Source organism: Rattus rattus, chromosome 8 (genome assembly GCF_011064425.1).
Source record: "Rattus rattus isolate New Zealand chromosome 8, Rrattus_CSIRO_v1, whole genome shotgun sequence".
In the NCBI taxonomy this organism is placed as follows: Eukaryota; Metazoa; Chordata; class Mammalia; order Rodentia; family Muridae; genus Rattus; species Rattus rattus.
Genome location: NC_046161.1, coordinates 16364754 through 16374371, shown reverse-complemented (window position 1 = coordinate 16374371; position 9618 = coordinate 16364754). Strand labels below are relative to the sequence as shown.

Genomic DNA, 9618 nt, shown 5'->3' with positions numbered 1-9618 from the left:
CCAAACTGAACCAAAACAAAAACTATGAAGTCATTTTTATGTTGGCCAACTATTCTGGCATCTACGTATGTGGTTGATGTACTCAGTTTTCTTAGATAAGTTTTCCATTGCTGTGAGAAGACATCATGACCAAAACAAGTCCTATAGCGGACAACATTTAATTGGGACTGGCTTACAGGTTCTGAGGTTCAGTTCATTGTCACAATGGCAGGAACTATGGCAGCATCCAGGCAGAGGTGAGTTTGGAGGAGCTCCAAGTTCTACATCTAATTCCAAAGGCGGACAGCAGAAGACTAGTTCCCAGGCAGCTAGGAGAAAGGTGTTAAAGCCCACCTGAAAGTGACACACCTCCTTCAACAAGGCCACACTTCCTAATAAGACAAGCATATTCAAATCACCACATTACTCCATTAAAGAAAAAAACTGTTTTCTCTCTCAGAAGCTATCAATTACAGATAATTTCTTTTCCATAATGAGACCTTGTGCTCACTTCCTAATTCTCTGTGCAGGGCGTTTATCTGGTATAAATTTGTTCAAGATTTTGTGCATGCAGAACTTTTAGAAGAATACAATCTTGACTTTAAGTTACAGAGACTATTGTTGATCACTATAATTGATTCATGTATCCATGTATTCATGTGTGAATATTTAAAAAACTATATATGACTGTGAATTCTCTACCATCTTTTTAATTAGGAACCACTACATGAAGTTCTTGATTGTCCTTCTTCAGTGTCAGAGAAGAAAAACTTATTAGGATAATTTTTGATATTTATGAAATACACACTAATATTAACTCTTTACTGCTATGTGTAATATTCGCTGCTTCCAAATACAGCATGATGATTGTTTAATAATGGGTCTGTAAGAAGTTCTATTTTGAAGATTTGGAATTACTTGCACAAAATTAAGTTGTTATAATCAATGAGTTGATCTACTCACTTGCCTCACAACAAACAAATACCTTTGGAATTTTAGAGTATAATTTCCTGTTACTATCTCTAAGTGAATATTTACCTGTATATTCTTAAATAGTTTATCTTTAAAATAATTTTTGTAGTATGCTCACTTTGGAAGCACATATACTAACATTGGTATAATACAGAGAAGATTAGAATTGCCTCTGTGAAAGGATGAGATGCAAATTAACCAAGTCTTCCAGATTTTTACAACAGGAAGTAAAACACAGTGGTCATTAATATTTCTCACCACCAACAGTCTCAATTCTCCAAACAAAAGGCACAGACTAACAAAACGGATGTGAAAACAGGATCCATCATTCTGCTACATACACAAAGCACACATTAGCAACAAAGATAGACATCACCTCAGAGTAAGAGACTGGGAAAGAATTTCCCAAGCCAACAAGCACAAGAAGCAAGCTGAAGTAGCCACTGAAATATCTAATAAAATAGACTTTCAACTGAAATTAATCAAAAGAGATGGGGAAGGACATTTCATACTCATCAGAGGAAAAATTCTCCAAGATTACATCTCAATGCTGAATATTTTTGCAAGGCCACACAGACTCATAAAAGAAACATTTTACTAAAGCTTAAATCACACCATGAACCCCATGCTTTTAAAGGTGGAGACTTCAACTTCCCACTCTCACCAATGGATGGGCCATGCAGACAGAAACTAAACAGAAATATAAAACTAACTTAGGTTATGAATCAAATGGACTTAAAAGATATCTATGCATAATATTTCACTCAAAGAGAAAAGAATATGCTTTCTTCTGAGTACCTCATGGAACCTTCTCCAAAGTTGACCATATACTTGGACACAAAGCAAGTCTCAGCAGATACAAGAAAATTGATGTAACCTCCAATCTTATCAGAGCACCATGGATTAAGCTGGTCTTCACAATAAGAGAAACAACAGAAAGCCTACAAGCCCATAGAAACTGAATATCTCTCTACTCAATGACTACTAGTTCAAGGAAGAAATAAAGAAATAAATCAAAGACTTTAGAATTCAATGAAAATGAATGCACAACATACCCAGTTTTTTTTTCTGATTTATAAAAAATTCTTTAATCTTTTTTTTAACAATCCAGTCTTTCCCCCCAATCCTAGTCTGCCCTCTAGAGGAAAGTTCATTGCACTAATTGACTTCATAAAGATATTAGTTATCTTTATTTTTAATAGGTGGATAGTATTCCATTGTGTAGATGTACCACATTTTACCCTCCCCCATATGGGTATTCCCTTTATACATCCTCATTATTGCCCCCCAAATTCCCCTGCACTGGGGGTCCAACCTTGGCAGGGTCCAACCCTTTATTTCTTTGAATGCTTCTCAGCCATTTGAGGTTCCTCTACTGAGAATTCTGTTTAGCTCTGTGTCCCATTTTTCAATTGAGTTATTTGGTTTTTTGGTGTCTAATTTCTTAAGTTTCCCAATTTGATGGTAGTCTTTATCTTACAGAAAATTTCAGTTCATGAGGTCCCATTCATTAATTATTGACACCAGAGACTGAGGAATTATTGCTCTTTTCAGGAAATTGTTCCCTGTAGTGACAGACTTAAGGCTATTCCCCACTTTCTCTTTTATTAGATTTAGTATCTTAGGTTTTATGTTGATGCCTTTAATTCATTTGGACTTGAGTTTCGTACAGGCTGATAAATATGTCTATTTATATTGTTTTATATGCAGAAATCCAGTTAAATGACAAGAACCTTTAGGTAAATGGATGAAACTGGAGAATATCTTCCTGAGTGGGGTAATCCAAAGCCAGAAAGACAGATATTGGATATATTCACTTACAAGTGTGCTGGGAACAAAATATGATGACAGGGACCGCCAGCAGTTGGCCCAGGGTGGAGACATCTCAGATGCCCGAGGCAGCTCCTTGTTAAGTAGGGTGGCATCTGGGACCCTGAGAAGCAGGAGACACATCCCTCCAGGGGACCCACCATCTGAAATAAGAGGCTGCCTGCAGTAGGCAGGGATGGAGACATCAGTAGCCCACAGCATTTTTTTGTAAAAACTCGTTCCCATTTCTCCTAACCTTAGCCCTGGACAACGGCTACATAAATTTCATTTGCGCATTACTGCCTTTCAGTTGGCCTTGGTGTGCATAATTATTCTACTATATTTGACTTTCCTACTTCTTTCTCCTTTTCCTCTGGTGAATTCTGTGAAACTAGATGTTCTTTGATGTAATGATTCTTAAACAATTGGAAATTGAGGCACAGGGACACAGCACAGCACAGCCCTAATGGCCCAGGTGCATGGTGTGTGTTCTTATCTTGGAAGCAATGTAATAACTGCACAATAGTAGTTCCAGATGAATGCTTGACTTGCAAAGAAACTTTAAATAAATTATTAGAAAATGAAGTAGAGCCAACATTGGGATCTTAAGAAAGGGAAAAGTTACAAAGTTAGGAAATAAGTTTTACATAACATTTGAGAGTAGTTCCTAGAAAACTAAGTCAAAATACTGGGATTCTTATGAGAGTCATTGTGTGCAAGGAGCAGAAAACTAGCAGAACCACTGAGTTAAGGGTTAACTTGATTCTTTCTGGCCACTGCCTGGCAGCTTTGCCTATGTCATTTATCATTAGAATTTCACAGGAAAATGCAAGTAGCTGACCTCAGAGCTTTGAGCTCTGAAATATAAGTTAAAAGTTAAAGTTTAAATAATGATAAGTTTACAATTATTATTATTTTATATTATTATTTTGGCCACAGGCCTGGCAACAGGGGAAACTTGAAACAATTGTAATTCTTAATTCTTTGTGGGATGTGGTTATTCTTTTGAATTTGATTTGGCAATGATTATACGATGTCTTTTTCTACCTGCTTTTTGATTATAAGTAAAAGACTGGGGCATGAGAAAGGCTGGAGAGCACGAGAAGAGCATGTGAAGAGTGAGTGAAGAGAGAATGTGAAGAGTGTGTGATGAGAGAATGCAAGGTGTTTATAAAGATTGTGTGTGTGAGTGAAGGGAGAGCGCATGTAGTATGTGTGAGACATGTGTGAGGTATATATGAAGAGTGTGTGTGAGAATGAAAAGGTAATGAACAGAGGTGTGCATGAGTGTGGGAGTTTGAGAAAAGAAAAGCACGATAGAGAAAAGCAGAGTGCACAAGAGAATGTAGAGTGTTTGTAGCCTCAAGCTGAGAGAGAGAGAGAGAGAGAGAGGAGAGGGAGAGAGAATTTTAAGCCTTGAAATTGCCTGTCAGTTTGTACCCAAAGAGTAGTCTGTGTATATTTATTGTGTGCCTTCCAGATATCCCTGCTTCCAGTTGAGAACTCCAATCCTGTGTCCAGGCTGGAGCCTGGCACAAGTGGAAATTAGTCATACAGTGTAGGATTAATGATGTTATAATCCACACATCCAATGAAATTGGGTAACGAGGTGGTCCCAATGGAGAATGCATGAATATTACTCAGAAGAGGAATCTAAATAGTCATCAGAAGTGGATAGAGAGAGGGGAATGTGTAGGAGAGGGGGTTAAGAGGGAAATGGGGATAATGATCAGATGTGGGGAAAGAGGGCAGGGGAATGGTCTGGGAGAAAGATTGGAAATTGGTGGGAGCCTCTCTTGTGACTAGCTTGAGGCCTGAGATGGGGGAGGATACAGGGAGTCTATGGGGGTGACCCTAGCTAAGATTCCAGAAAGAGATAGATTGAAGTGGACACCTCCTGTAGCCAAGAAAGACTTCCAGATCACAAAGGAGGACATCAATTCATCCACAAAACCTTCAAGGCAAAATTTGTGTTGCCTAAAAAATGTGCAGGGATTGAGGGAACAACCAACCAATGTCTGCCCCAACTTGAGACCCATCACATGTTAGAGAGCCAGCCCCTGACACTATTAGTGATACTTTGCTATGCTTTAAGGCAGGAACATAGTATAACTGTCTCCTGAGAGGCTTCACCCAGCAGCAGATGGACTCAAATGCAGAGACCCATAACCAAAACTCAGGTGATCTCAGGAGTCCTTTGTGAGAGTTGGTGATAGAAAATATCATCCTGAGTGAGGTTACTCAATCACAGAAAAATACAGTTGGTATGCTCTCATTGACAAGTGGATATAAGTCCAAAAGCTTGAATTACCCAAGATGCAATCCACAGATCATAGGAAGCTCAAAAAGAAGGATGACCAAAAATGCAGATGCTCTCACTCCTTCTTGAAAGGGGAAAATATCCATAGGAGGGGATATGGAAGCTACATTTAGAGCAAAGACTCAGGGAATGGCCACTCAGAGCCTGACCCACAAGTGGCCTATATATAGACAGCCACCAAAACTAGATAATATTGATGAAGCTAAAAAATGCATGTTGAAAGGGATTGGATTTAGATCTCTCCTGAGAGACACATCCAGAGCATGTCCAATACAGAGGTCAATGCTAGCAGCAAATCATTGAACTGGGAACAGAACCCTGTTTGGGGGAATTAGAGGAAGGATTGAAAGAGCTTAAGGGGCTTGCAACCCATTAAGAATAACAATGCCAACCAACCAGAGCTTCCAGGGACTAATTCACTACCAAAGAGTATGCATGGACTGACCCAGGGCTCCAACTGCATATGTAGCAGAGAATAGCCTTGTTTGGACACCAGTGGAAAGGGAAGCCCTTGGTCCTGCCAAGGTTGGAACCCCAAGTGCAGGGGAATATGGGAGAGGGCAATAAGGGGGATGTATAGGAGGAATACCCGTATGTGGGAGGCGTAAGGGAGGGAATGGGGGACATGGACATGAAACCAGGAAGGGGAATAACGTTTGAAATGTAAGTAAAGAAATATATCTAATAAAAACAATAAAATAAAAAAGAGTTGGTGGTAGAAGTGAATAAGCTGGAGGGGTCAAGGACACTACAAGAAGACCCACAGAGTCAAATATACTGGGGACATGGTGGCTTACATAGCCTGTACCACCAACCAGGGAGCATTCAGAAACTGGTTTCTGACCACCTGACATTTGTAGCAAATGTGCAGCTTGGTTGTCATGTGGGTCCCCTAACAAGTGGAGTGGGGGCCGTCTTTGTCTCTGTTCAATGCTATTGGTAACCTTGCCCCCTACTCTGGACTGCCTGGTTGGGCCTCAGTGGAAGAGGATTCCTTAGCCATTCCTTAGGATATTACTAGATATTGGAGGATAGAGTAGTACCCAAGGCATGCTCCCTTTCTCTGAGGAGAAGCAGAAGAGTCAATGAGGGAAGGGATTTGTTAAGGTCAGAATGGGATAAGAGGAGAGAGTTGAGGATATGATCAGGATCTAAGTGAATACAAAAATACTAAATAATTGGAAAAAGAAGAAATTTGTGGTATATCACACTAGTGACTTAACAGCACACATATAAACTCTAGATCAAAAAGAAGCAAACATAGCCAAGAGGAGTAAATGGCAGAAATAATTAAAATCTTGGCTGAAATCAGTAAATTAGAAACAAGAGAACAATATAAAGAATCAAAAACTCCGGGAAGTCCCACACCCGCGGATCCCGGCCTGCAGCAGCTCTCTGCTCCCAGAACCCATGGGAGAGAGACCTCACCGGGCCTGGTCAGGTGGGCACTCCTGAGGCTGCAGAGCGGAAGAGACCACCAACACTGCCCACCCCTGCCCACATCCCTGGCCCAAGAGGAAACTGTATAAGGCCTCTGGGCTCCCGTGGAGAGGGCCCAGGAGCTGCAGGACCCCTGCCTGAGACACCGCTGAACCTGAAGGAAACAGACCGGATAAACAGTTCTCTGCACCCAAATCCCGTGGGAGGGAGAGCTAAACCTTCAGAGAGCAGACACGCCCTGAAACCAGAAGAGACTGCTCTCTGCACACTTTACTGATTCCAGAGGAAAACACCAAAACCCATCTGGAACCCTGGTGCACGGAGGCTCCCGGAAGGGGCGACGCAGATCTTCCCGGTTGCTGCCACCGCGGAGAACCCATGGGCAGCACCCCATGAGCGAACTTGAGCCTCGGGACCACCGGTAAGACCAACTTTTCTGCTGCAAGTGACCTGCCTGGTGAACTCAAGACACAGGCCCACAGGAACAGCTGAAGACCTGTAGAGGGGAAAAACTACACGCACGAAAGCAGAACACTCTGTCCCCATAACTGGCTGAAAGAAAACAGTAAAACAGGTCTACAGCACTCCTGACACACAGGCTTATAGGACAGTCTAGCCACTGTCAGAAATAGCAGAACAAAGTAACACTAGAGAAAATCTGATGGCGAGAGGCAAGCGCAGGAACCCAAGCAACAGAAACCAAGACTACATGACATCATCGGAGCCCAATTCTCCCACCAAAACAAACATGGAATATCCAAACACACCAGAAAAGCAAGAACTAGTTTCAAAATCATATTTGATCATGATGCTGGAGGACTTCAAGAAATACGTGAAGAACTCCCTTTAGAGAACAAGTAGAAGCCTACAGAGGAATCTGCAAAATGCCTGAAAGAATTCCAGGAAAACATAAATAAACAAGTAGAAGCCCATAGAGAGAGACACAAAAATCCCTGAAAGAATTCCAGGAAAACACAATCAAACAGTTGAAGGAATTAAAAATGGAAATAGAAGCAATCAAGAAAGAACACATGGAAACAACCCTGATATAGAAAACTAAAAGAAGAGACAAGGAGCTGTAGATACAAGCTTCACCAACAGAATACAAGAGATGGAAGAGAGAATCTCAGGAGCAGAAGATTCCATAGAAATCATTGACTCAACTGTCAAAGATAATGTAAAGCAGAAAAAGCTACTGGTCCAAAACATACAGGAAATCCAGGACTCAATGAGAAGATCAAACCTAAGGATAATAGGTATAGAAGAGAGAGAAGACTCCCAGCCAAAGGACCAGTAAATATCTTCAACAAAAATCATAGAAGAAAACTCCCTAACCTAAAAGAGATACCCATAGGCATACAAGAAGCCTATAGAACTCCAAATAGATTGGACCAGAAAAGAAACACCTCCCGTCACATAATAGTCAAAACACCAAACGCACAAAATAAAGAAAGAATATTAAAAGCAGTAAGGGAAAAAGGTCAAGTAACATATAAAGGCAGACCTATCAGAATCACACCAGACTTTTCGCCAGAAACTATGAAGACCAGAAGATCCTGGACTGATGTCATACAGACCCTAAGAGAACACAAATGCCAGCCCAGGTTACTGTATCCTGCAAAACACTCAATCAACATAGATGGAGAAACCAAGATATTCCATGACAAAACCAAATTTACACAATATCTTTCTACAAATCCAGCACTACAAAGGATAATAAATGGTAAAGCCCAACATAAGGAGGCAAGCTATACCCTAGAAGAGGCAAGAAACTAATTGTCTTGGCAACAAAACAAAGAGAAGAAAAGCACACAAACACAACCTCACATCCAAATATGAATATAACAGGAAGCAATAATCACTACTCCTTAATATCTCTCAACATCAATGGCCTCAACTCCCCAATAAAAAGACATAGATTAACAAACTGGATATGCAACAAGGACCCTGCATTCTGTTGCCTACAGGAAACACACCTCAGAGACAAAGACAGACACTACCTCAGAGTGAAAGGCTGGAAAACAACTTTCCAAGCAAATGGTCGGAAGAAGCAAGTTGGAGTAGCCATTCTAATATCAAATAAAATCAATTTTCAACTAAAAGTCATCAAAAAAGATAAGGAAGGACACTTTATATTCATCAAAGGAAAAATCCACCAAGATGAACTCTCAATCCTAAATATCTATGCCCCAAATAGAAGGGCACCTACATACATAAAAAAAACCTTACTGAAGCTCAAAACACATTGCACCTCACACAATAATAGTAGGAGATTTCAACACCCCACTCTCATCAATGGACAGATCATGGAAACAGAAATTAAACAGAGAGACGTAGACAGACTAAGAGAAGTCATGAGCCAAATGGACTTAACGGATATTTATAGAACGTTCTACCCAAAAAAAGGATATACCTTCTTCTCAGCTCCTCATGGTACTTTCTCCAAAATTGACCATATAATTGGTCAAAAAAACGGGCCTCAACAGGTACAGAAAGATAGAAATAATCCCATGCGTTCTATCGGACCACCACGGCCTAAAGCTGGTCTTCAATAACAATAAGGGAAGAATGCTCACATATACGTGGAAATTGAACAATGCTCTACTCAATGATAACCTGGTCAAGGAAGAAATAAAGAAAGAAATTAAAGACTTTTTAGAATTTAATGAAAACGAAGGTACAACATACCCAAACTTATGGGACAAAATGAAAGCTAAAGCTAAGAGGAAAACTCATAGCGCTGAGTGCCTGCAGAAAGAAACAGGAAAAGAGAGCATATGTCAGCAGCTTGACAGCACACCTAAAAGCTCTAGAACAAAAAGAAGCAAATACACCCAGGAGGAGTAGAAGGCAGGAAATAATCAAACTCAGAGAGCTGAAATCAACCAAGTAGAAACAAAAGGACCATAGAAAGAATCAACAGAACCAAAAGTTGGTTCTTTGAGAAAATCAACAAGATAGATAAACCCCCAGCCAGATTAACGAAGAGGACACAGAGATGTCCAAATTAACAAAATCAGAAATGAAAAGGGAGACAAACTACAGATTCAGAGGAAATTCAAAAATCATCAGATCTTACTATAAAAGCCTATATTCAA

At 40.3% G+C, this 9618-nt stretch overlaps 1 non-coding gene across 1 annotated transcript; it reads left to right on the top strand.

The window, feature by feature from the left end:
- The first annotated feature begins 1061 nt into the window (after positions 1-1061).
- Positions 1062-1168, top strand: LOC116908322. The gene has a single exon (XR_004388879.1). It is a non-coding gene; the product is annotated as a U6 spliceosomal RNA (small nuclear RNA).
- The last annotated feature ends 8450 nt before the right edge of the window (positions 1169-9618 follow it).